Source organism: Pagrus pagrus (genome assembly GCF_965226575.1).
Source record: "Pagrus pagrus genome assembly, chromosome: 15".
In the NCBI taxonomy this organism is placed as follows: Eukaryota; Metazoa; Chordata; class Actinopteri; order Spariformes; family Sparidae; genus Pagrus; species Pagrus pagrus.
In genome coordinates, this window is record NC_140199.1 from 12,697,476 (window position 1) to 12,723,891 (window position 26,416).

The window sequence follows — 26,416 nt, forward strand, 5'->3', positions numbered from 1 at the left end:
TATTTTGTTACAGCCAGAGGAACATTAGGCCAGTAAACACAAGGTCAAGGGCAGAATTTGTGCATCTTAAAAGTTGCATTTTTAAAAACTTTACTTTCTTCTTCACTGTAGCTGAGCACAAAAGGTCTTGACTATTGATAATAGTGCCTTGATTATGAGAGAGAAGAGCAAATTGTCAGGAGTTTCCCTCCGCTTGGCCTTTGACTTTCAAGACTCAAACTTGCAACCTCACTGCTACTTTGGCTCAGCTCTGCTAACCTGCTGCCCGGTCTGTGTCAGGGCTCAGCTTTGATCTGCATTCAAGTTTGCAGGCTTTGGTTCCTCGGCCCTGAGTTCAAAGGGGAGAGCCATGAGGAGAGATGAAGGATGGAGGTGTAGAGGGGACTCACAGTGTGGGGGTCCTGAGGGCTGAATGAGGAGGGGGTGGATGAGGTTTTGGGCATTTGCAAAGTTCAATAGCATTTTCACACCACTCAAACTAGAGCCCTGACGTTCAATAGCTTAGGTCAGGTCAGACCCCTCACTGCTCTGCACTGCTCTCACTGGTGATTTAGATGTACATGATGTTCTCTGGCATGCACACAAACAGGTTTTCCTCTGTTTACATGAACAGTTTCCAAGCACTGAAGTATATAGCTACATCTTAGCTGACGATTACACAACATGCTCTGCCATCTCAGAATACATTACACATTTGTATAAACAAGTCTTCTCTGCATGTACTGTATGTAAACTGCATGTATTTTCTTTAGAATAATATTCTGTTTTTTCAAGTCTTACACAGTTTTTTTTTTAATGCATATAAAAACATAAAGCTGGCAACATTTTAAATGTTGCTGTTCGTCCATGCCTGCTGAATGTTTTAACAGGGAGCTGTTTGCTAACATGATGTAATAAAGACAAAGTTGATGGCTGGTGCTGCTTTGAAGGCTTATCTCTTCATGAGGAACATTGGGGCGGTAGTTGGAAAGTATCTTGAGATGGACTAACATGCTGTTGGTTTTCACATTTCAGAGGATTTGTTGATAATATGAGAGAAATAAAAAAGATTTTTAATGAAGTTTTAATGAAGTAATTGAGGAATAAATTCCAATCCCAAAATGCCCCTACCACTTAGCCTTTTCATCGGTTTTGCTCATTCATGTCTAGATGTAGGGTATCCAGATTCTGCCTGGGTAGGTGGAACTTTCTATCGTTTCAATGTATTATGGTCCTTTTCTTTAAAACAAGCATAAAACAATTGCTGCTTGTTTGCTGATGCCTCTGTAGCTAACTAGATAGCGAGATTACGTTACATTATTATTGCTAATTTGAGCATGACAGTCCCACATTTTGACGTATTTCCATGCTCTCTGATGGCATATGATGCCCAAAATTTAAGTCCAGCAGTGAAGTTGCTGCACATGGTACCGCTCCTCTAATATGCAGTAACAGGGTCTCCTGCAACACCGCAGACTTGCAGAATGGGTCGCTTATGTAAGCTTTTAAAACACAGCTAGCGGCAAGGTGATGGAGCAGTGTCCTTTTTTATTCGATGACTTAATTGATAGCGTGAAGTTGTGAATGAACTGAAAACTTCTGCTTTTCTATCTCCATACAATAAATGGCAAATTACATTTTATTATACCAGGATTGCCAAGTAATGCAAGAGCAATCACCACAGCTGGAGATGGCTGGATTGGAATTGTCTGGTCACATCTGTCTACGTGAACACCATCGAAGACAACTAATGACGTATGAGGGTCTTGAAGGGTTGATCCATTCCACAGGGGGAGATTTCAACTCGGTAACTCTGTTCTGAGGAACAAGGGGGCAGTCGACAATGAGGGGTAGGGGTAAAAATTGTAAATGGGATTGAGCCTGTGGCTTAGTAGACATACATTAGGAGATTACCTCATTAAAACTTAAAACCATCAAATGCTTTACTTAGCTTCTTTCGTGAAGTAGTCCACATTCTATATTGTACTCTGTCGCACACGCATTTAGTACAAAGTACTGTGAGGTTGTGTATGTGCGTTGCTGCATGTACGTAATGGGGGGACCATCAATTCCCTGCAGAAATGCCATGCGATGATGGTAATGGTAAGAGCAGAGAGTAATGAAGGAATTGATCTCCACTCAGCAGTAAGCGCTTGACATTTCAACCAAAGCCTTGAGCACCTAACCTCCCCTTGCACACCCCCACCCTCCTCCCCTCGCTTAAATACCTCTCTCCCCTCCTCTCTCTTTCTTCCTTTGACCCGTTAACACTTAAGTTCGCTCCACTTTTCCTTCACGCAGTCAACTCTTTCCACACTTGGGCTCACTGTCGTCTCGAACTTTAATCGCTTTCGCTCTCCATCGGCCTTTATTGTGATAATTTCTTTCTCTCCTGCTCTCTCAACCTGTCCCACTTTGAAGCACGCTCCCTTCTTTCGCTCTCTCCATCTTTCTCTATTTCTCATTCGGCTACACACGCACACACAAACACATGAACACAGACACAAACACACACACACCCCAAGCCACTGGTCCCATGGGTCAGCCCATATTAGCTTACTTGTTAATACTTGGACGGCTCGGGATCAATACTTAATCAACAAGTAATGGGATTCCACAGTCATCCCATATGATCTTTCAATAAAGACTTGAATCTGTCTCGCCCAGACTTCCCCACCACACCTCCCTCCCTTCTGGGGCATCGCCATGGACGGGGGAGGGTGAGAATGTGAGAGTGAGAGAGTCAGCGCTGTCTCGTTCTCACCAGGCAGGTGAAGGAGGAGGTGGAGGCAAACTGCACACTGCAGGTGTCTCAAAGTAAGTGGATGTGTGCTTGTTTCTTTGCCTAAACAGAAACAAAACACTAATTCGGCTGATTTGTCAAGTCTAGTAAAATATCGGTATGTTGATGTAACCTGTTACACACATTATATGAATTTTGTAGTCCTACTTAAGAGCCTGGCTGTTGCATTTTGAACATGATCAAGTCATGCCAGGGCAGTTTGATTGAGACAAGTAAAAAGGGAATTGCAGATATCAAGGAGGGAAAATATGTATGCATGAATGATATGTTCACAGTCAGAAGCTGATGGGAAAAAAACAGTGTTTCTCATTTGAAAGAAATAGGACTGAATCAGTTAATGGACGTGGTGTTGGAACTTCAGTTCAGGATTAAATGTAATGCCAGTATCCATAGAGTATGGTTTGACAAGGGAGGCAAGTGGACCAATATTCTGGAGAATCTATAGTTTTTGTCAAAGTGGACAATTTATTTGGTGGTTAAATGCAACAACAAACACTTCAATCATTTTACACCTCGCTGAATGACAAAGCATGTTATTGTTTCTGAAAATATCATTTGAACTAACGGTCACACTGAAAGTTAGCTCAAGACAACTTGACAAGCAGTTGTATTAAAAACATGGACTGTGTCAGGAAGTCTCCACAGCCATATTAAATGTCTGTAATGCTTGCTCATTTAATTAATAACGTAGAATGGCTAAACAACCAGCTAATTATACAATTCAAAAATATATATAAAATAAAATCCTTCTTTTGAAGTGTGACATGACATTGGCAGGAAAATACAGTTGTTTGCTTTCTTGATAATTAGATGAAATCAATGAATCCAGCACTTTGAGGTTAATATCTTAGTTTAGCATAAATCCTGGAAAAAGGGTGAAACGACTTCCCTGTCTCAGTCCCTCTAGAGCTCACTACTTAATTAACAAACTGTAGCTCATTTGTTTAGTATGTACACAAACAGAAGAGTCGAGGAGTTGCATACTGTGTTTTGTATGTCTTTAAATCTCAAACTGCTAGAGTTTCTCTTTTGCACCAAGCAAATGTAAAACAGTTTCAAACGCTGTTTCACTTTTTTAAAGAATTAATAGAAACGAGAGAGAGTTGGGCAGATCGCTCCAATACTAAACACAATTACAGATACTACTTTTTTTTTAGTTGGACATAAGTGTATTTATATTCACTGGTTGACCTATAGTATTATTTTGTGATTTAAGGATTATACAAAACTACAAGTAGTACAGAAACAGATGCACCTACAGACATACTGTAATTTTAATCTCACTCTAGAGTCACCAATGTTACTTTCCTCTTTGGAAAAACGTTTCTTGGGATGGCAGATGGTGTCAGAAGTAAAACTGTCACAACAGGATGAAATATTAAAATGGGCCATATTCAACTTGCTTGGCTTATGAAAGAGATCCTTACAAGACATTTGAAACACAGTTTCTTAGTTTCAGAGACATGTGGACAACAAGTCGGGCATTCTTTACCAAATTACAAACAGACTCGTTACTTTAAAACAACATTATGTAGAAATTAGCATTTTGTGCGTTTTGTGTTAGAAATACAAATCCCAGGTCTGTAAAAATGTGTCAGATGTAATGTAGGTGTTAACTACAAATAAAAGTCATTACATCATAACAATGTTATGTCTTGAAAACTCTTGAAAACTGAAGTTACATGGTGCAGAACAAGTGATAGGGAGGCTGAGTGGCTGTGATAGAGACACCATTCACCGTGTTACAAGACACTGTGGCATCGAAATTATTTTGAAACCATTATTTTAAGGTTTAATACAAACGTTACATAATGTTGCTTTAAGCGTGCCATCCTTGCTTCTGATTGCTGTTACGAGTTTAAGACGGTATGTCCGTCTGCTTCCATGGAGAGGATAGCTTACCACAGGCCTTTGAAAATCAACACCTAGAACAAGTGTAGCCTAAGGTATTTTGGAAAGTTACCACTGTCTTGTAGAAAAGTCCAAAAACCATACTTGGCAGGATCTGAACCACAACGTGGCACCTAAACTCTCCACTGAAAACCAGATGAACAAAATAGTAGTTCACCAAGGATCGAATAAAAATAGTCTCAGACACGTTCTGGTCACATTGGCCCCTCTCTGAAGAACAATAAGAAGAAAGTCAAGTGAAGTTTAACTTCTAAGAGGCAGGTGGCAAAAACTAAAGCATAACCTTAACTCAGCTCCAGTTACTTATCTCTCTTGTGTAGTACTTAAATCTAAGTAGGGATACACATTTTTGCATGTACATGGCTCTGTGGATGGCAACTTCAGCCAGGTTGTTTGGTCAGGCTGTCTACCAGTTTGGTCCGGATTGAAATACATCAACAAATATAGCACAGATTGCTATGAAACTTTGTATTTACATTAGTGGTCCCCAAAGGATGAAGTCTATTACTGGGAATCCTTTGACTTTATCTAGCGCCACCTGCAGGTTGACAGATGTTAAATATAGGATCCGAATCGTCCAGGCTGATAATCAGTCGGCCTATAGTACACAGTGTATATATCTATACGCATCTATACTTCATGTCACTACTCGAGTATGGCCTATGGGTACTTTTTTTACAACTCTGCTGTCGGCAGTCATCTTTGAAAAGTGAATCTGATTCAGTGTCATTCATGTTTGACATATGTATGTTTATTTATTGGATTTTGTTCATTCAGTTATGATGTGATATGTGATGCTTTGTCGGTTAACACTGTTCTTTCAACAAGTACAGGTCAAAACAAATTACAAGTGACTTCATTTTTACACGACTCTCCTGTTATACGTATAGCAAGACCTCTCAACCTCTGACATCCGACCTCTCCTCTTCTGCTCGTAATCTTTTAGGACGATCCAGGACTGTTTTCTGATGCTGCTCTCATTGCTAGTTGCTCCACATAAGCGCGTCAGCTAAATGTAAAAGAGCAAAATGTAAATGCACTGTACAAAAAGCTGTGTTGCTGTATTAAGTTGAGCAGCATCCGACATGGGTGCAGTGTGATAAATCCCAGCAGAGTCGCATGCTAAACAGCTTCAACCTGGCTGCAGCCAGCCAGCTCCCTGTAAACAGGCTTTGTGTCACCATTGTCATATCTCAGCGACATTAATATACATGAGAGTCTGAGGCCTTTAAGACGCTTCAGAGACAGAGAGGGAGCTGGCAGCCTCTCTCTCCTCTTTGTTACTATCTCTCTTTCCCTATCCCTCCTCTCCCCTCCCTCTTTTTTCCCCCCCATGTTCTCTCTCGCTCTCTTTCTTTGGCACTTTTAACTCGGCTCTTCTTACTATCTGACTCTTTCTTTGTACTTCCTTCCTTACTTTGTACTAGTTTTTTTTTTTCCTTCCTGTTCTTTTCTAACTCTCTTCTTTCTCCATTTTTTTTTCTGGTCTCTTTACTGCTTTACCATTTTACCTGACAACATGTCCTTCCAACTAAATCAAATCAATCAGGTTCCTTTTTCCAGTCACTACTCTCCTCTATCAACGTCTTGCTCATACTTTCTTCCTTTTTGCTGAATCCAAATGTTTAGACTTCCCAACACTTTTATAATTGCAGATTTACTGTGCATGTACATGTGAAGTCAACACTGCATAGGGTTACCCTAATACACAACTCCACACTGGGGCCTCGAGCTCACTTTCTGTGTACTTCAGCATGTGTGGACTTTGATTACATCTAATTCAGAGCAATACAGATATGACAAGGAATGAGGGTATGACATGAATTACATTAATATAATTTTTAAGTAGCAGTAGTTATAGAAGTAGTAATATTCTCTATGTACAACGTTTAAGGCTCTACTTGAGACTTGGTTGAGATGGTAACATTATGCAACTGTTTTACCTTAAAATAACAGCTTGAAATCATTTTGATGGTACAGTGACTCATAATAGGGTGGATGACGTCTCTCTCAGCTGGGAGGACACAGTGCGTAAGGCTTTACAGCAGTAAATCACACACAGCACCACCTATCACTGGTTTTAGTGAAACTGGATCATATTTTACAAGTGTTTTTCTGGTTTTTCCTCTTAAGTCATCCAGGCTGCTCTGTGATTTACAGAGTTTCCTGAAAGCAACCTGTTACTGTAGCGTAGCCACAAGTCAGCTCTGCTAGCTGACTCTGCTCTGAGCACCATCAGGGAGCGCGAGGCAGCCAGGGGGAGGAGATTTTCAGGTACGGGGCCAGAATGGGCGCCAGAAGCAGAGCTGGGCAAGCGGGCAATTAAACCAGCATCTACTGACATCATGACAGAGGTGAAGAGACCGAAGAGGACGCTGACGGTGGAAGCTATGAAGAGAAAAAGGGGCCGAGCAAGATGCAAGAGTAAATCTGGCTTTTAATCATCAAAAAGCACAAAATATGAATTTCTACATAATGTTGCTTTAACTTGGGGCTTCCTTGCCGAGACTTATTCAGGTTATTTGTGACTGGAAAAAAAGTGTGACAAATATTTTTTTCCTATTTTTGAAGTTATTTATAAAGTGAGGCTTGGTATTATGTGGTGAACTCCAGTTGGAACCGTTTAGAAAGATACTCTGAGGTGGACTTCAGGTCAAGATCTCAGCACTGGTTATATCCGTCCGATCTAAAGTCTCGTCTCGTGCCGCACATTATCCCCTCTTAGAACCCTCTCAGTCTTCACATATGACACAGTAAGTCTGCACAAGGCCAATCTGCAAGTCCACAGGGTGGATGTTTGGAGTAATCCCTCTACTCTCCCTTCTTTCCCCTCTCCTTCTTTTCCTCTCTTCTCATCTCCTCTCTTCCTCTGTTGTCAGCCCTTTTGAGTTTCATGTGTTTCTCAATCTTCCACTTTCCCTGCATATCCTGGAGTTATCTTTGCCTACTTTCTTAGAATACACCTTTATTATCCCCATATTTTATTTCTATAGTCATTCCCTTTCTGCTGTCGTCTCCACCAACTTCTTCAGCCTTTTTTTCCCCCCATTTTCCCTCACAACAAAACTCTGATCCATCATGTACCGTCTCCCCTTTTTCTATTGTCCTCCGTTTCTTCTCCATGCACTATCATACTGTTTTCATACAACTCATCACCCTGAAATGTCTTCAAGCCCGTTAACTTTGCTTTTTTTCCCTGCATATTTATGTGTATGCGGCACCTATTTGTGTATTATGTGTGTGCAGCGAACACAGACGGAGAATACATTTTCGCTGCGGACGCCCACTGTGGCTCGCTTGTGTTGATGCATAAATGCATAAATGTATGTGTGGCTGCATTTGTTTACAATGACTCCTACCAGTACGCTACTGTATGTTACATAACTCTGAATGATGTCGGAAGGACATGCTCTCTATCACTTCATCTACTGCTCTCTGTCTCTCCCTCTCTCACCCGCCCCCTCACCCTCACCCTGTCAGAGAGAGTGATTTATACAGGGTGTGTTTCCCTCTCCTTATCTCCTCTCCCTCCCTCTCTTTCTCTCCTGCTTTCTTTCTGTCAGTTGCCTGTTGACACTGTGGTCGCCAGCACTTCAGTGTATGTGTGTGTGTGGTTTTGCATGTGTGTCTTTGTTGACTCAGGAAGTGTGTGGGGGCATATAGGAAGCATGGTCAGGTGCAGAAGTGGTGGACGTGAGCTGCTGTTGTGCCAGTGGTTTCCTCCTCTCGCACCTCTGTTTAAAACAACTTTGTGTGCCAGTACGTACGGTGTGTGTGGCGTGTGATACCTTCTGTTGTGAGGTCTCCTTTTTTAGTGATTTACAGCGACCGACGAACAGATGTGAACGCTATAACACAGACATGCACTCGCATAGAAACACGCTCCACTGTTTCCGTTTCGATGCAGTTAGAGACTCGCATATACGTTAAACCCCACGCATGGCCTCTTGTAGATTGTTGATAAGTTTCTGGGCATTAACCCATTTAACCCCACATTTTTCCCAGACGTGAAAATAAGATAAAGAAAGACAAAAGATAGGTTGTAAACATGTGAACAATCGCTCAAAAGTCACTTCTTACTCTCTCTCCTCTTTTTACTGTTGTCACCTGTACCCAGTTGCGCGCAATTAACTTGGTGAGTACAATGTTATTAAAACTGTTTGGGAAGATGGCCAAAACTACCTGACACTAAACAAGGCACAGCTGTGACAAATTGTTACCCCAGCTTCTCTTTATCTTATCCACCCCTATCTATACCAGGGGCCATAATCACAAAGGACTTTATCTTGCCACTTGGAGTCCTCCTTAATAAAGTTCTCTCTTATTAAGAGCTATTGACAAAGAGAGCTATTGAGAGCAACTTTTATTAAGGAACAAAGACAACTCTATGATAAGAGAATGGAGGCGGTTGACCTTGTTGCTGTACATGACATCATGTTTCATGAGTGAGCAACCTCAATACACAGGAGTGATATGAAAAATGTACACCTAGCTCCATAAATATAGCAAACTAGCTGTTATTAGCAAGTTAGCTGAGTTAATGGTTAAGCTAAGTGGCCGTACCTAGGATAATGGCGGAGCCAACTGGGCTCGGCAGCCTCCCAGTGAACCTAACTGGGAAGGAGCACCTGCAAGACTGACAGATGCCAGTTTGAAAACAAGGCAAACATAACAGAGGTGATTTACAGCGGCTTTGATCAGGACTATGACTCATAGATGTGAAGACATTGCAAGTGGAAACAGGAGAGGCATTAATCAGCTGAGAGACAACAGACATGAATATACAGAAAGACGCCAATCCTACCATTAACAGGAAGTCCCTCTCCCTCGTGTCCCAAATGTCAAGTTGCCTCTGCTGGCAAAGAACTGGCGCTGCAAGAACACAGATTGGGACCAGAATCAATTAGATGACTACATGCGGTTATTTTCTAATGCATGCACTGCTCTGCCACTTTCCCATAACAACTGATGCTCATAATATTCTGTCCCTATCTCATAAAGACTGCTACATATTAATTTATTTGTTTTTCTGATTTTACCTCACCCTCTCTTTCTCCTTGTCCTCCTCCAATGCATGATCCACATGGCGTTGTCTCAGTCTTATCCTCTCGTCAAGCCTTCGCTGTTGTGACAGACTGCACTTAGTAATATAGACCCATAATTGCAGAAGTAGTTATATATAATTTGTAGAGCCACTTGATCGCCCTCCCTCGCTTCACCTCCTTCCCCAACCCCTCGCTCCCTCCATCCTTCCTCCACGGCTACTGTTGCTTTATAGCAAGCTGCATATGCTGAGGTTACAGTGAGTTGGATGCATGTTCCTGTATGCATGATTGATGCGTGTGAAGTGTTGACATGTGGACACGTTGCATACTCTGACATCTGTAGTTGAAAATGGCCGTTCAACTATGACGATCACATTTCAACAATTGTTTGGAAATGAATAAGTAGTGTGTAGTCTTACATTCTCAGCAGCAGATTAAAACCTGACTTTGCTGATTAGGCTGTTTTTAAAATAATGGCATCAGAGTAGGAAGACAAAAAATATAAGAGTAAGTATTAAAAGTATGAAAAAAATAGAATTCTGTGAAATAAAATAAAAATAGAATGTACAAAATAAGAGTTTGTTCAATTAGCGTCAGTTATTTATTTTTGAAAGAGTAACACAGGTATTATAGACACGAGTTTCACGGCACTACAAATACACATTAGTATTCATATGCAGCACTCTAACATTGCTCTCCATTGCAACAAAGTAGTTTTCCCTCGGCCTTCAATTCAGTTTCGGCATATCAAAATGAATGAACAGAATTACTTTATGACAGGAAACAGCTGAGGAGTTGCATAGAATTTATTGCTGTTTCCTCTGCTTTCTCTGTGCTTGCGTGTGTAGTTCCTGGAGTGCTTCACTCCAATATGTGTGAGATTGTGTGTTTTCCACCACATAATAATCACCCCAGATGTTGGAGAATTTTTTTTTTTTGTTTGTTCGTGAAAGCTTAAAGCACTTTTACACATACTGATCGACAAAAAAAACCCCAAAAAACAAAAACATAAATCTCAAATTCTTCCATTTGTATGTCTTTTTATTCTTCTTCTTTTTTTCTTTCCATTCTTTTGTGTCGGTATTATGCCAGTATTTGTTAGGCAAAACACAGATCACTATATTAGTTATGAAAAGAAAAAAAAGTCTTTATTTACATTGTGTGTGTGAGTGAGACAGAAATGCTGAAATTTGCCCTCTTGGATACCCCGAAAGTAGACAAAGGATAAATGCATTAAAATGTAATGCAGCGCCCATCCGATGGAGCAAACTTGATACCGTGCCATGCTGTATGTGCTAGAAAGTTATTTGACTTCAACATTCCTCAAGATGGTTAAATCCTTTATAGTTCCTTGTGTGTTTTTATTACAGTGGTATAGAAGTTATACGTACAATATTTTACCCTTAACTAGGGTTTGGATCTGTTTTATCATTAATGCATTATGGTTTATACTGTATATGCGGATGAATGGATGCAACAAGTGCAGGCAAGTCTACTAAAGGCTGCTAGAGACAAGTGTTATAACCAGAATCGGAAGTAGAACAGGCTGATATGTTTTCAACATGGCGGTACACCACAAAATAGGCTATGCAGTAATACCTGGGTCTTCAACAGGGGGTCCATGACCCTGAGGGGGTTCTAGGAGTTACAGGGGGGCTGCCAATTATTGTCTGATAATTTTTGAAAATGTATATTCCTTCAAAAATGTCAATGTGCCTGAAAATATACAAAAACATGAATCAAATATGTCATTAGCAAAGATACATTTAGCCATAGATAGCCATCCATGATTTTCTCTAGTGAGCAGGTTAAAGCCATGGTAACTGAATCGACTTGCAGTCTGCTAGCAGTCGTAATCAGTTTATGATCCTCAGCCCTAACCCTTCACTCCTCTCTCGATCTGTGTTTGTATCATTGTCCTGTATCAGTGCAGTGTGTTGCTTCGTGTGTGTCTACCATCTGTTATAATCAGCCATGAATATTGTAGAGGCCCCGACACTTTAAATGGCTTATATACCCTATGGATGTTGACATGCATGGGAGAAGTCATGTGTGCCAGAGATGCACTCTGTGTGCGTTTACAGTTGGCCCATTGATTTATAATTAAAGCTGGGGTTACTGCTCCAGCACACACACAGCTGGCCTGCTCTCTGGGGTCATAGCAATATGTGTGTTTGCGCGTGTGTGTGTGCGGGTCTCTGTGCAGAAAGTTATTTCAGTGTCCGAGAAGGCTGCACCGTGCATAAGTTGAAATGTAATGTACGTAATATTGTGTAGGTGGGGAAGTGTGCACGTGTGTACATATATATGTGTGTGTGCATATATGTGAGCATTTAATTTGCCTGCACTCAGAAACCGAGCATATGTTCCTTCTCAAATAGATTTTCTTTGAGTGTTTGTGTGCATAAGTGAGTGCGTATGTGGAGTGTAACCATGGTAACACATTTAAAGATTCCTGCAGACCACAGACACTTCATCAAATTTATTGATTACAGTGTCCATGTGAATTAGATGGACACACTCACACATGTCCTCCAATCAGCCGCTAACACCTGGAGGCTGCACTCTTGCAACCAGTTGTCTCTGCAAATACAACACGCAGCAAAAATATGTGATGCATAGATGTGCCTCTTTGAAAAACATATAGATTGAATAACTTCTATTATATGAAAGACTCATATTGTCAAACAAGCATGAATGACAGGACACTTCTCAAGGCCTTGTAGTACAAATACTCTTTTATCTCCACTCCTTCAGTCTGGTTACACATTATGTTTTGTCCTCACAATCTTCTCACCAACTAACATGAATGCGTTATATTGACGCTGAGGATGAAAATCGTGTGACTATTCAAAGGTTTATGTTCAACTTTGCCTGTGAGTACTTTCGGGACAAGTAAGTGTGTTGGTTCCTTTTTTTGATGACAGAAACTTCCGAATTTGAGAAACATTTTTTAGAAGTTAAACAGGCCCTGAAAGACAGGGTCAGTTTCAAACACTTTTTAACTGAGTACCATCATATGCCTTGACGTGCATGGTTTAGGCAACTAAAGCACTTTGGTTAAGGATAGGGGAGAGAGTGTGGTTTTAGTTGAATGTTAATAAACATGCTGTGTCTTGTTTGTGCAGACATTTTCCAAATTCAACCAGGCCGTGATCTTTCCAACACATCCTCGTACCTAATTGACTGAACAGGTTGATTGCCGATGCATCTCAACTCAAAAAAACCTAAGCGGAAACATAAGTATGGGTTATATCAAGCTGCTTTGACAGCCGACCTATATGGTGTTTGTTTTTTTCTGTTGAGAATGGCCTGGATCCTTCCCTTGCCATAACCAAGTGCTGCTGGTATCTAAACAAAACCATAAAGAGGGTAACTAATGCTTTTGTCACTATGAGCAGATATTGTATTACATGATATGATAGTTTGGCAGAAATCGAATGAAATGCATTGTCAAAGAACACTTTATTGAGACTTTATGGATCAACATTTTGCCATATATGTTAATGAACTACATTTCCCAGTTATTTTCATTTCAAAGAGTTATATCTTTGGCATTACGTTTTCTTCAAATCACATCTTTTTGTAAAAAAAAAATACTTTATCAACAGAATCTTTGAGACCGACTTGTTTCATTAGAACCATTCATTTAAGTATTAAATGAATGTATTGTCACGTGTATTAAAATGCCAGTGACCCATTTCCATACAATGAACAGCCAGTAGATCCACGCTCTGTTGGTCTGAAGCCCATGATGAGATGACCTAATCATATCATCATCATATCATCAGGAGTTCCTCCAGATGCACAAAAGACATTATAAACTGTATCTACAGGGTGAGATGAATGTGCTGTGGAGGCTCCCCCTTTTCTATAAAATGACATGCACCATGCTCCAACCTCGGGCCTTAGTAGATAGCCCCAGGTTTTTACTGTGACATTTGATGTCACACAAATAAATGTAGGAATATACAGAATCACAATATCAGATGAAATAATGAAGATTGTAAAGTTAGATTTTGGCACAGGCTCACTTTTTAAGACGGGGCCTAAACAGTAAAGCCGCGGAAGATGCAAACATTAAGACATACACAGAACCAGGGCTACATGACAAACATTGTTTGAAATCTGTTGACATGGTGTTCCTCAAGGCTCTGTGCTTGGACCCACTCTATTCACCTTATATATGCTCCCTCTAGGAAATATAATTCGGAAACACTCCATAAACTTTAATTGTTACGCAGATGATACCCAGTTATACTTATCAATAAAGCCAGATGAAACTAATCAGCTAACTAAACTCCATGCATGTCTCAAGGACATTAAGACCTGGATGACCTGCAATTTTCTGCTGTTAAATTCAGATAAAACCGAAGTTATAGTACTTGGTCCTAAACACCTTAGAGATGCATTATCTAATGATATAGCTAGTTTGGATGGCATTAACTTGGCCTCCAGCACCACCGTCAGGAATCTGGGAGTTATCTTTGATCAAGATATGTCCTTCAACTCCCACATAAAAAAAATTTCAAGGTCTGCATTTTTTCATCTACGTAACATTGCAAAAATCAGGCCCATCCTGTCCCAAAAAGACGCAGAAAAGCTAGTCCATGCATTTGTTACTTCCAGGCTCGACTATTGTAATTCTCTATTATCAGGCTGCCCTAACAAGTCTCTAAAGAGTCTCCAGCTGGTTCAGAATGCTGCAGCACGTGTACTGACAGGAACTAAGAAAAGAGATCATATTACTCCTGTATTGGCCTCTCTGCACTGGCTCCCTGTAAAATCAAGAATAGAGTTTAAAATCCTTCTCCTCACCTACAAAGCTGTTAATGGTCAGGCACCATCATATCTCCAGGAGCTCATACTACCCTATTACCCAACTAGAGCATTACGCTCCCAGAACGCAGGATTACTTGTAGTTCCTAAAGTCTCCAAAAGCAGAATGGGAGCCAGAGCCTTCAGTTATCAAGCTCCTCTTCTGTGAAACCATCTTCCTGTTTTGGTCCGGGAGGCGGACACCCTCTCTACCTTTGAGAGTAGACTTAAGACCTTCCTTTTTGATATAGCTTATAGTTAGGGCTGGCCCAGGCCTGTCTTGGACCAGCTCTTAGTTATGCTGCTATAGGCCCAGTCCGGGGGACAAATGACACACTGAGCTTCTCTCTCCTCCTCTCCTCTCCATCTGTATACATTATGCCTGTATACATGCCCCATCTCTGCATGTCGCTTACTCCACTTCTTCCCTGGAGTCCTTGTGCTTTCTAGTCCTACAGGCTCTCATGGATCCTGGCCGCACCCGGGTCGTGGATCGTGGATGCGCCTACTGCCATGGCCCTGCCTGACACCCACCACTACTGTTGCTAATATTAGTCATATCTATGTTACATACGTTTCACTACTATTATTGTAATGCATTACTACATACTATCCTTACCGTTAACCACTACTGCTGTTATTACTAGTAGTCACATTTCCATTATGTGCATTTCATTATTATTGCTGTAATACCTCTTTATGTACTTTCATTCCTGTCAACCATCTATTATAATTGTATACATTGTGATCTCGTTGATCTGCTCTGTACATGCGACATCCATTGCACGTCTGTCCGTCCTGGGAGAGGGATCCCTCCTCTGTGGCTCTTCCTGAGGTTTCTTCCGCATTTTTTTCCCCTGTTAAAAGGGCTTTTTTTGGGGGCAAGTTTTTCCTCACACGAATCGAGGGTCGAAGGACAGAGGGTGTCGTCTCTGTACAGATTGTAAAGCCCTCTGAGGCAAACTGTGATTTGTGAATTTGGGCTATACAAATAAAATTTGATTTGATTTGATTTGATTTGATTTGATTTGAAAACATAACATTCTCTGAAAACTGGAAATCAGCAACCCATGTTACAAAATCAAAGCATTGTTCCCATTGTTGTTGGTATGCATGCATGCATTTTGTGTTTATGTTGTGGACACACTTGTGTCCTGTAGTTCAGGGTTCACTATTCTTAACTTCACATTATTCAGAAAACCAATGCTTTTTTTCTTTTTAAAGCTGGAATAATAGCTGTATGACTCTGACGGCCGATAGTTTATTATTTTTCCTTAAAGTCATTACGAAACCCACTGCCTTCATTCTGTTGATAATGCATCACCATACCGTACACAACTGTACATTATGTAGCAGTCTAAACTACATCTACCCCTTCAATTTAACTGTCAGGATGGAAGGAACTGTTTACCACAATTTTTCATTGGAGAGCCGTCTCAATAGGTTAGTTCAAGGAACCCGACCGCTGTGGTGGCTAAAAATGTTGCTTTGTCCACTTTTTTTTTATAAATAGACACTGCATCATACTGAGGGTTTATGGATGAAAACACTGCTTTACTGAGGAGGTCCTTCAGGGGGTTTTAAGGAGTCCCTAATACTTATCAGTACACAGTAAAATGTGAAAAAGCTCTGAACATTTTCCTGGAAGCAAAGTATTTATGTTAAAACATGTTTCACAAGGCCATGCAATAGGTATCAGGCAATGTCATCATGAATTTGTGGGATGCCCTCTCAAAAAACTGCTGTTTGCTTGGGCCACTGTGGGCTCAACAGAACCACCCGCCTCTTTACCTGCATCCACACACTCAACACAACCCTTTGTGGTATTAGAAGATTAATTGGTAAGGTGATTGAAAGAAAATAGTCATTTCTTTATGCAAAAATGTCAGACATTTGCTGGTTCCAGCTTCTTAAATTTCAGGATTTGCCCCTTTTCGTTGTCATTTTTGACAGTAAGTGATGATGAGTGAATGAATGAGTCTTCAAGTTTTTGACTGTTGGTTGGACAAAAGAAGGAAACTGAAGATATCACTTTGGGTTCTGGAAACTTCTGATGAGCTTTTTTATTTTTCACATTTTATAGACTAAATGTTTAATCTATTTTAACATGAAAAAATAAGTTATTGATAATGAACTATTAATTAGTTGCAGCTAACATCATTAGCCGACAACCTGCAACAACCTGTTGATCCAAAAGCGTCTCAAGCTATCAGCCATGCATCTATCTAGCTGCTCAATCCACCAAATAAACCAAGCATGCTTCTTCAGCCACCTCATCCCAGTAGCCTAGGCATTACAACATACGCTTCTGTCTATAGAAGCTCTACACTTTCCTATCGTTGCCCTAGTCACTCACCTTTCTTCTGACCACAGTTACTCACTTCAACTGGCTGTAGTTGGCCATGTTTTATACTGCTTGCTTTATACTCTGCTCTCTTATACTTACTTTAGTTTAAAATGATTTGCCAACAAAATCCTCCCATGGATCCTCCCTGTATCCTCCCATGGTACTGTCAGCCCCACAAAATACAGAACACGCTGTGCTTACCACAACACAAGTTCTGGTCATTGGTGAATGGTATCTATTAACCCGATGGACTAACTAGCTGTTTTACTAAGTCTACTTTCCAGTAACTCCCTGCCTTTAACTGCCCTACATCATGCCTGTTCGGACTTGCTTGCTCAAGTTCACTAAAAAACAAAATACCTTCTTGTTTCCTTTTGGCATCCAGTGAGTTTACTTATAAGTGCTTACTCTCAGTTTTACACCCTAACAGAATGTGCCAAATTCAAGCTGTACCTGAACATAAAAGATACTGTATGTTAGGTCCTTAACCATATATTTGCTACAATTTTGGGGAGATGGAAGCACATCATAAATTGCTCATAGCATGAGTCTAATCCTGCTGCTCCCCACACTGCAGGGATTATAGATCTTTACTGACCTGGGAACACCTTTGGACTCCCCAGGAGTCTGGAGGAAACAAGGCTGCAATACTTAGCTTAGCCTGCTGCCACTATAAATACACGGATAAAAGAGATAGTCCAACTTCTTTTGGGATATTTCAAGAATAAAATCTTGATTAGAAGCTCAGAGCCATAATAATAATAATGGAGCACGTTTTTGCTTTGCGCGATTGAAGAACAGCTACAGTACATGTAAGTTCAAGTCTTTTAATTAGTTTTTTTCTCAGAATTGGGTTTTGAAGGAATAATATATGAGTGAACGTTAAAGTTTGAGAGTTAAAAGTTTAAATTGATGTAATTAATGTAATGTTCCTGTGAGTACAAGGAGACGAACCTGTTTGTGTGTTCATAGTCAGCCCCTGTAGAGTACATGAACTGTGTTTAGTAACATCCATATAACCCTTTTGGAGCCTCTCTATTGCTCAACTAGACACACACACACACACACACACACACTGAAGCCCGGCATGACCACTTAATCCTTCTCAGTCCCCACTCTCCACACTACATGGCTGTGCACTCACTGTTTGCCCTCACTCCCTCTCCGTTGCCCCACTTCTTTCCCTCACCTAATCTCCCTCTTTCTCTCCCTCTTTTTTTTGTTTTTTTTTACCCTTACCTCCTCCACTTTCACTGACCTGTCATCTCACCATCTGATCTCATCTGCTACTTCTTATAAGGTCATCTCTCCACTCTCCACTGTTGTATTTTCTCCGGGAGCGAGGGCAGCGAGAGGCCCTTTCTCTTTGATTCATCTCTCCATCGAGAGGTGAAGGGTCCAGGTGTGTGAGGTGACACACTGGATTAGGGGGTTGCATTCAGTCTTGATGTGGGGTCATCCACGGGGGTCCTCAGTGGCCGCTTTGTGGATTGTCGCCCACTGATCTGTCATGGCCAGCCAAAACACATTTCTAGGCCCTTTTGATCCACCCCAACACTCTCCACAGGCAACACACTCATGAACACCGCATAATGCATGTTCATGCACATTCAAGCAACTTCTTAAAAGGGTCAGCTGGAGTTCTGGAAGACAAACCCAGGACACTGTCAGACTGACTGAAAACTAAAACTTACAAGATAAAGTAATACCATTTTGAGACTTTGGAAGCTTCTGTGTACTTGTACTAAAAGGGACTATATCAAGCACATTTTATTGGTGCAAAAGTGCAGGCATATACTGCATAAACACATCAGGATTTATATAAACAGGCCCTTAATGTGGGCCTGAAGGCCAACACATTTCTTATCATCCTGCCCATTACAATTCAGGGTAACAAGTCTACTTGAATAATGAACAGGTAGTAGACATATTGCTACATAGTGATGATGGGACCCCTCTGGGCCTGATTAGAGTGAAAATAATTTTAACTCGGCCCAACTCCAATGTTTGGATCGGTCAGATCTCTAATACTAGGAACTGATAAGACCTGTGAAGAACTTTAAACTGAATTAGTCTTTTATTTAATGTTCATAGAGATTTGTTGTCCATCTGTTTATCCGTGTCATAGTTCAGATACACTTCTGTTTCTAGAAATGTATCGCTCCACCGTGACTCCAAGAGGCACATCAACATGCAACACGAACAACGCAAATCCCCTACGTCTAATATGTTATGAACACAGTAACTATACCTGCGATGAACAATCAAGGCCCTCAGTTTCACTACAAGTGGTGGTCAGGGAAAATCATGAACAAAAGTAAATTCAAACAACTTCAATCTCCTAAAGGTTCATTTGTGCTAAGATGTCTTTGTTGTGTCTTACGGTGGTCTCACTTTGGCTACACTGCCCCCTCATGTTTCCCTATAGTACTGCTCCCTTTCATCCGCAACCGTAGACCATAAAATATTGGCAACACTGCCTCAGAAAACATGCAAACAAACAAAATGAACAGAGAGTAGGGACAGAGTGCTACATCCATAAGTGAGCCTTAATGAAGCATTCTTAAAAACTGGCCAATAGTATGTGGATACCCCTTTTAATAAGTGGGCTCACTTCCCTCCCTCCATGGCTCACAGGTGCATCAAGTCAAGCATAGTGCCATAGAATACAAAGAATTCAGCGACGTTCAATGCGGTCCTGTCATAAGCTGTCATCTCTCAAATAATTTAGCCAAATGTCTGCCCGGCTGGATTTGCCTCACTCAGCTGGGATGTTGCTGTGAAGTGGAAATATGAAGGAGCGACGAAGGCTCAGCCATGAAGCAGTAGCTCACACCAGCTAATAGAAAAGGACCACAGAGTGTTGAAACGCACAGTTTGTAAACATGTTTATCTTTGTTGCGACACTCACAAACAAGCATCGAACAGCCTTGGTATTGTTAGTTAGAAATACAATGCAGAGCCCTGGTTGAAAATTACTTTCTTTTTAGCTTCCAAGGAGCTGTGCTGCTAAAAGGACACTTGATTCTGAGGACAATGATTGACATAACAGAGATCTACGTTTGTGATCTAATGCAAGCCTCCTTTGTGCTACATGCCACCGATATCACAAGGGCTATATAGCTGCATTTGTATTGATACTGTCTCTATGATCTAATATAAAGAGTGGACGTCCTTCAGTTTTTCATCCATTGGTAGAGACAGACAAAACATTTTTTCACTAGAAGAAGCTTGTTTTTGATTCTTTAAGTTCCCACAAAGTAAACATTGATGTTTAAGTGTTTATCACTTTATTGAAAAAGTATTTTCTGATGTCCTCCAGCTGCTGGATCGATAGCTGTACTTGTTGCCCAAGTGACTTACCAGCAGCCACTCAGTGAACACCTCCAGACCAGGGCCGTATGCGGCACAAAGCGAAGAGAAACTGATCCCTTTATATTGTCGCTTGAATCGATCTACAAAAGGTGAACATAGTATTGGTAGTATCTATATTTTGGATCGATCCGCCCACCCCTACTATTCATTGAGCTGCAGTAAACCTCGTATATCATCACCACAGAGAAACAGTCGGCCTCTAGGTTTTTTACAAGCTATGGCTTCTTTGATCCACCTTCGCTCTTTTTCCTCATACCCTCTGCGCTCTGTTGTGTCATGTATACTTCTCTGTGCTGAATCCAATCAAAAAAAGAAGTACAGTACACACAGAGTGCACTTGAGAGCCGCTCGCCTTTCCCCTCAGTCCCTCCATCTACATCCCCTCCTCCTACCTGCTATCCTCGGCTGCTCGGGAAGCTTGTGTCCAGGCGAGCGGAGAGCGGGAGAGCTGTTTAAAGAAATATCAGACGTTATATTTAGATCATCAGAAGTGTACTTACACTATGCAGAAGTGTGAGTGTGTGGCCTTACGCAATGTGTTTATTTACACTCATGTGAGTGTTCATGTGTGCCGAATATGATATATTTAGCATGTGAATTTTTTAAAGCTGACCATTTTTTGTAGCCCTCTGATAAAGATGTGTGTGTGTGTGTGTGTGCGAGTGTGTGTGTGTGTGTATATCCGTGCCAATTTGCGTGACTAAATGCGACGTATAATTCTATTTGTGTATACTTCTCTGCATAGATTGGCGTCTTATCCACACAGTAACGCACACAACTTCACCTATGTGTGTATACATGGTGCGAGTATTTTAAGCTTGTCCATGTGTGTTCATGTATCCTTGTGTGTTTTTTTGTATGTGTGTGTGTTTGTGTGTATGGCTTAAAAGGGCCCTGGCATACTTAAAGGTTCATTACAGGTCTCAGGCTAATCCACAGTGATAGCTAAAGTGCTCTGTGTCGACCACAGGAGATTCTGTATGAGTGTGTGTGTGTGTGAGTTTCTGTTTTTTTTTGGGGGGGGGGGGGCAGTACAGAGAAGACATCCTACGATGTGGCCACCAAACACATTATTCAGCATAAATTTTGTATTGGGCCACGACTCTCCCAGTCCTCACATGTACAAAGAATGGAGCGATGGAGGGAGAGATGAAGGGAGGAAGAGTTCACAGGAGGACAGCTTGAGCGAGGAGGAGATGGAGGAAGTGTGGAGGAGCACAGGATGGATAGAGGAATGAGGAAGGGATTAGAGATGAATGGTAGAGTGGACGGAGATGGAAAAGAAAGAAAGGAAGGGAGAGGAAAAAGAAAATGAGTGAGGATGAAGTGGAAAACAGAGGGTGCAGGATTAGAGACGGGATAAAAGGACATAAAGGTGGAGAAGGAGTCAGAGATGGAGGGTCAGCATGGAGAGTGTCTCCTGCATTTATTATGCAGATGCTCCTGCTTGTTTCTCTCCCTTCTCTTCCCCTCAGCTCCTATTTATTTTGATGTACTGCGTGTCTTAAGTGCCTATGGTAAACACTGCCACGCTATCAGAGTGAGTGAGTTTGTGTGTGTGTATCTGCACGGATGGTGTGTGTACGTATTGTATATTTGCTTGTGACTGGAGTGTTTACCATTTGTGCTTGTGTACAGGGTTTTGTGTGTAGATTGTCATCATCTCTCCCCGATAAATCTAGATTTTTTTGGCATCTTGGAGGATTTAGCTATTTAAGAAGTCCCTTATTCCTGTGGCTGAAACGGAAAAACGGGAAATTCACATCGCACAAATTCAAAATTCTTCACGCCATACAGCCTATCAAACACAACAGTCCGTCAGGAAACATCACAAACTCGACTGAAAGATTTACTGAGGATTTTAGACATAACGTATCAAACTCTGTCAGTGAGAGGAGAATTTTAAATTTAGAATATATAAAACCTGGAGTTCAAGGCTGGGGGTTGTACAACAATATTTGTTTTCAATCAGACAATATTCTGATTCTGGGCCAACTGAGGGAGTCTCAGATTGCCGCAATGAGCAAGACTTATTAGATGAATGTGTTGATCAGACTATCCCAGGAAGGCCCAGTACTGCCAGATGAAAGTGTAGACCAGACAAGCACAGAAGAGGAGAACCCAACAACAACAACAGAAGACACAACAACAAAGCAGTCAGCAAGGGGCAAAGTGAAAAGGTAAGAATACAGGTGGAGAAAAGTGAACATCCAGCCGTTGAATTTGATGAAGCCCTCAGTTGACACTTGATGCCATGCGTGTATTTCAAAGTTCGTTACCGATGAAATTCTACAGGAAAAAACAGGGAAAGTCAGTAAATACAATTGCCAGGGAAACTAAGTAAGCACCAGATAGTTTGTGATGTCTTGAGATACATTTCCTGAAATTGCTGACACTGATTCACTGTCTGGACAACCTAAGTGTGTGTGATGATGATTTATTTGCATACCTCCTGAAGATTGTCATGCAGTTGATGAAATTATGGTGCCATTCAAGGAAAAATCCCATGCCTGAACAACCTCACAAATGAGTGCCATTTAATTTTTCTCAGACCCACTCACATAAACACCGGGTGCAGGCATGAGATACGAGGGCACTGAAAAGCATCCGCGAGTTGAAAACCATCCTTGCATTTGGTCAGTCTATATGGTCTGTTACTGCTCTGTACCCATCAGCTGGTGAACATTTTTCAGCCATGATGTTCAAAGACCAACACATCTTCAGTGACATGGCACTGATGTGCAGATCAGCTGTTTGCAGGTCTCCCTGTGTGGCCTTAATGCTACTTTGATTGGCTGCTGTTTATGTTTTACTGAACCTTTTTAACAGTTTTTTTTTTTTTTACCTCTGCCAAGAAGGTTATGTTTTCACCTGTGTCCATTTGTTGGTTGGTTTCTTTGTGGGTTTGTCAGCAGGATTACACAAAAACTACTGAACAGATTTCCACAAAACTTTTGGTGCTGATCCGGATAAAGGGACAGATGCAGGAATTTTTTTCTCTGGTTGATGGATCTTGAGGAAAAATATAGGCCTTTTTTTGTGGCTGGCATGTATGAGGGAGTACAATTTGATGCAGATAAACTTCAATTATGGTTAAGCAGTTATGGATGGTGTAAAACTTTTCAGTGATACAAGGCTATCGAGTTTGATATTGGATTAGGCTTGATTAGATAAATGTATTGGGGCATTCGCTCTAGTTGTTTCTGTTTTAACATCTTAAATGCCTCTGCACCTTTTCTGTGACCTCCTTCTTCCATGTGTTTTCTCTGTTGTCACAATGGAATGCTTTTGCTGTAGCCTCGTTGTTAATATTCACTTAGGTTCGACATCGTTGAAATAATTTTTTTGTCGCAGTTTCCAATGGAATTGGGTCCACAATTCAGTAATACAAATGTTCTCTGTTGCCTGATATGTCATTCAAGGGAGATGCAATTATGTAAATTCTTGATAATTAGCATCAGGTGAACATTCTTCCCATTTAGAAGTAATTTGAATTTATCAGCAGACACAGGAACGTGACTGAAAACGCACAGGTGAATATGGTTTTTCTTGTATGCAAACATGCTCACAAATTTACATTTCATGAATCTAAATGTACATTTGTATGTCCGTATGGTACGTACGCATGCAGTGTATTTATGTATGTGTAATGTGAATGCATATGCAGTGAGATTATTTGCAGCATGTGTATGTTTGCCTATGTAAAGGTGCATATGAGAACACACAGAGATACCGTGTGTGTGTGCGTGTGTGCAGGGACTGGGCTGTGGAGGTTAGTCCGGGCTGCAGCACTGGTGGAGACCTATTTTAATTCTTAACTAGATGTCCATGATTTATTAATCTGTGTTTGAAATAACAATTACCGTGTCAGAAGGGATCAGGCCAAAGCCTTAATTGCAATGGAAAACACACTTAGTATGGAACTTGCCCCAACCAAAGTACACGCATGGCATCCCCAACAGGCCCGAGAAAATGTCTCTCATTCTGCTTCCGTGACTGTGCATTATACAGCATGTACGTAAATCTGAGCATGAATGTCAATGCCGTTCCTGCATCAGCCCGTGTGACTAATATAATATATGTTGCCATGTGTGCATTATTCAGCAACACTCTCATCCTACTGTGAAGTAGTATCCCTCTTATTTGAACATGCTACCTGCCTTGTTTTTTTTTCTCCTCAGTTTAAATGTGTAACATCTGACATTTTACCCTACGATGTAGCTTTTATGCTCGAATGAAACCATGCAATGATTGTGTCGTTCAAGACGGTCATTGTGTCAGATTAGGCGATGACACACTGGACCTTGCCATTTTTCACAAATTGCTTGATGTAAACAGGCGATCAGAAAAGAAGGACCAGGGTTTAATTGTACTGTTTCAACTGACAGCACCAATTACGTCATTCTGTAACATGTCATATTAAGGTCCTTGTAATAAGCATCAGTTATTGGGTTACGATTGGGTTACAAGAGACCCTTATAAAGCTCCTTATAAGTACCAAGTACCTTGCTGCATGTCTTGCAATCTTAAGAAAACACAAATCTCAGTAAAGGTTTGACAACGATATATGTTAGGTAAACTCGATAAATGTGCTTTTATTAACAATTCTAAGAAACTCAGCAAAAGTCTATAAACTGTCAACAAGTTTCTTATAAGTGCTTATATGGCTATTATTACAATAACCTTAATTTAATGCTTTACCCATCATCACCTCTGAGGTTACGTCTTCACCCAGTTCCTTTTGTCGGTTGGTTTCTCAGCAGGACTTCCCCAAAACTACTGACTACTCAGGGGTATTTAGGTGTCTGGTATATATGAGAGAGTACAAAAGGGAACTGTTGGGCCAGGTGGTAGTGTGCGCTCTACTGAGCACCATTCTAGTTTCTTATTTCCCATTAACCCTAGCATCTCCTGCTCCACTTTCACTGTGTTTTCACTGATCTTTTAACCCTTTTTCATTATGCCAAAAACTCAGACATCACTAAACATCCTCACACCGTTACGACTCAATAGTTAGATTGCCAGTGACTCCCAAAACAACATGACAGGTTTAGATACTAAAGCTTGAGTTTAGGGAAACGTGAATAGATACGAGTGCATACTTAGATGGATCCAACTGGTGCTGTAAAGCAACCTACAGTACTCTGTAAAAAATCTTCATATCTTATACTTATACTCACTAAATTCGATGTGATTTATTGATGTTAACATGCAACACATATCTCCTCCTTCTCCTACTCAGTGCGAGACCACTAGAATGGATAAACGTCTCATTTGGGCCATTTAGTCAGGATTCATCTTTATGAGGATTACCCACTATCACTTATCGGCCCTTTAACAACTATTTCCTTGTACAGCCTTAGTGCATGGTTGCTAATGGCATCTGTAATGAGGCTGACCCGTAGGCCTTGTCTAATTTAAAGAGCCTGTTAAGTGACTCAATGATTTTAAAGGTAATCTTTAAAAGCCACGTAAAGCTCGGAGAAAGTTGGTGGGTAGCCACGTGAGAGCGGGGAGTGGAGCGGCAGAGCTTTTAAAGAGTTGGAGAAGAGACGCTGCAGTGACTTTTCAATGACTTGCTTATGATGTATCATAGGTTTGTATTATCCATACTCTGTCAAAGAGGGCGCAGAGAGGAATGTTTCCACTTTCAAAGTGTGTGTACGCTATGTCTCTGCTTGCTTTTCTGTCACTCGCTCACACGCACACACACACACACACACACACACACACATAGAAACACTCAAATATCCCCTTTCCTTTTTCTCATAACTCTCTTTTCTGTCTCTCTGTCTGTATTTCTGAAGGAATTCTCCAACCATCTAATTCCCCTCCTGGTTCTTTTATATTGAGGCTGGGCCCCGCTCATATTCCATGTCAAAGGCTTTCTCTTTTATTGAACATCAAATCCTCTGTGTCTCGCCTGGCGCTCTCTTCTCCCTGCTCGGCACCATGCATATTCAGGAGCCGGCGGCCGCACTATAAGGCCGGCTAGCCCCTCCAAAATCCGCGATTGTGGGCATTAGCGTTGCAATAACACTACATGAATAGCCGGCATGCTCTATATTTAGGTGTTAAGTCGACCGTGCTGTAGCCAAGATTGAGGCTGCTGGATGGAAGTGCGTGGGGAGAAGCAGA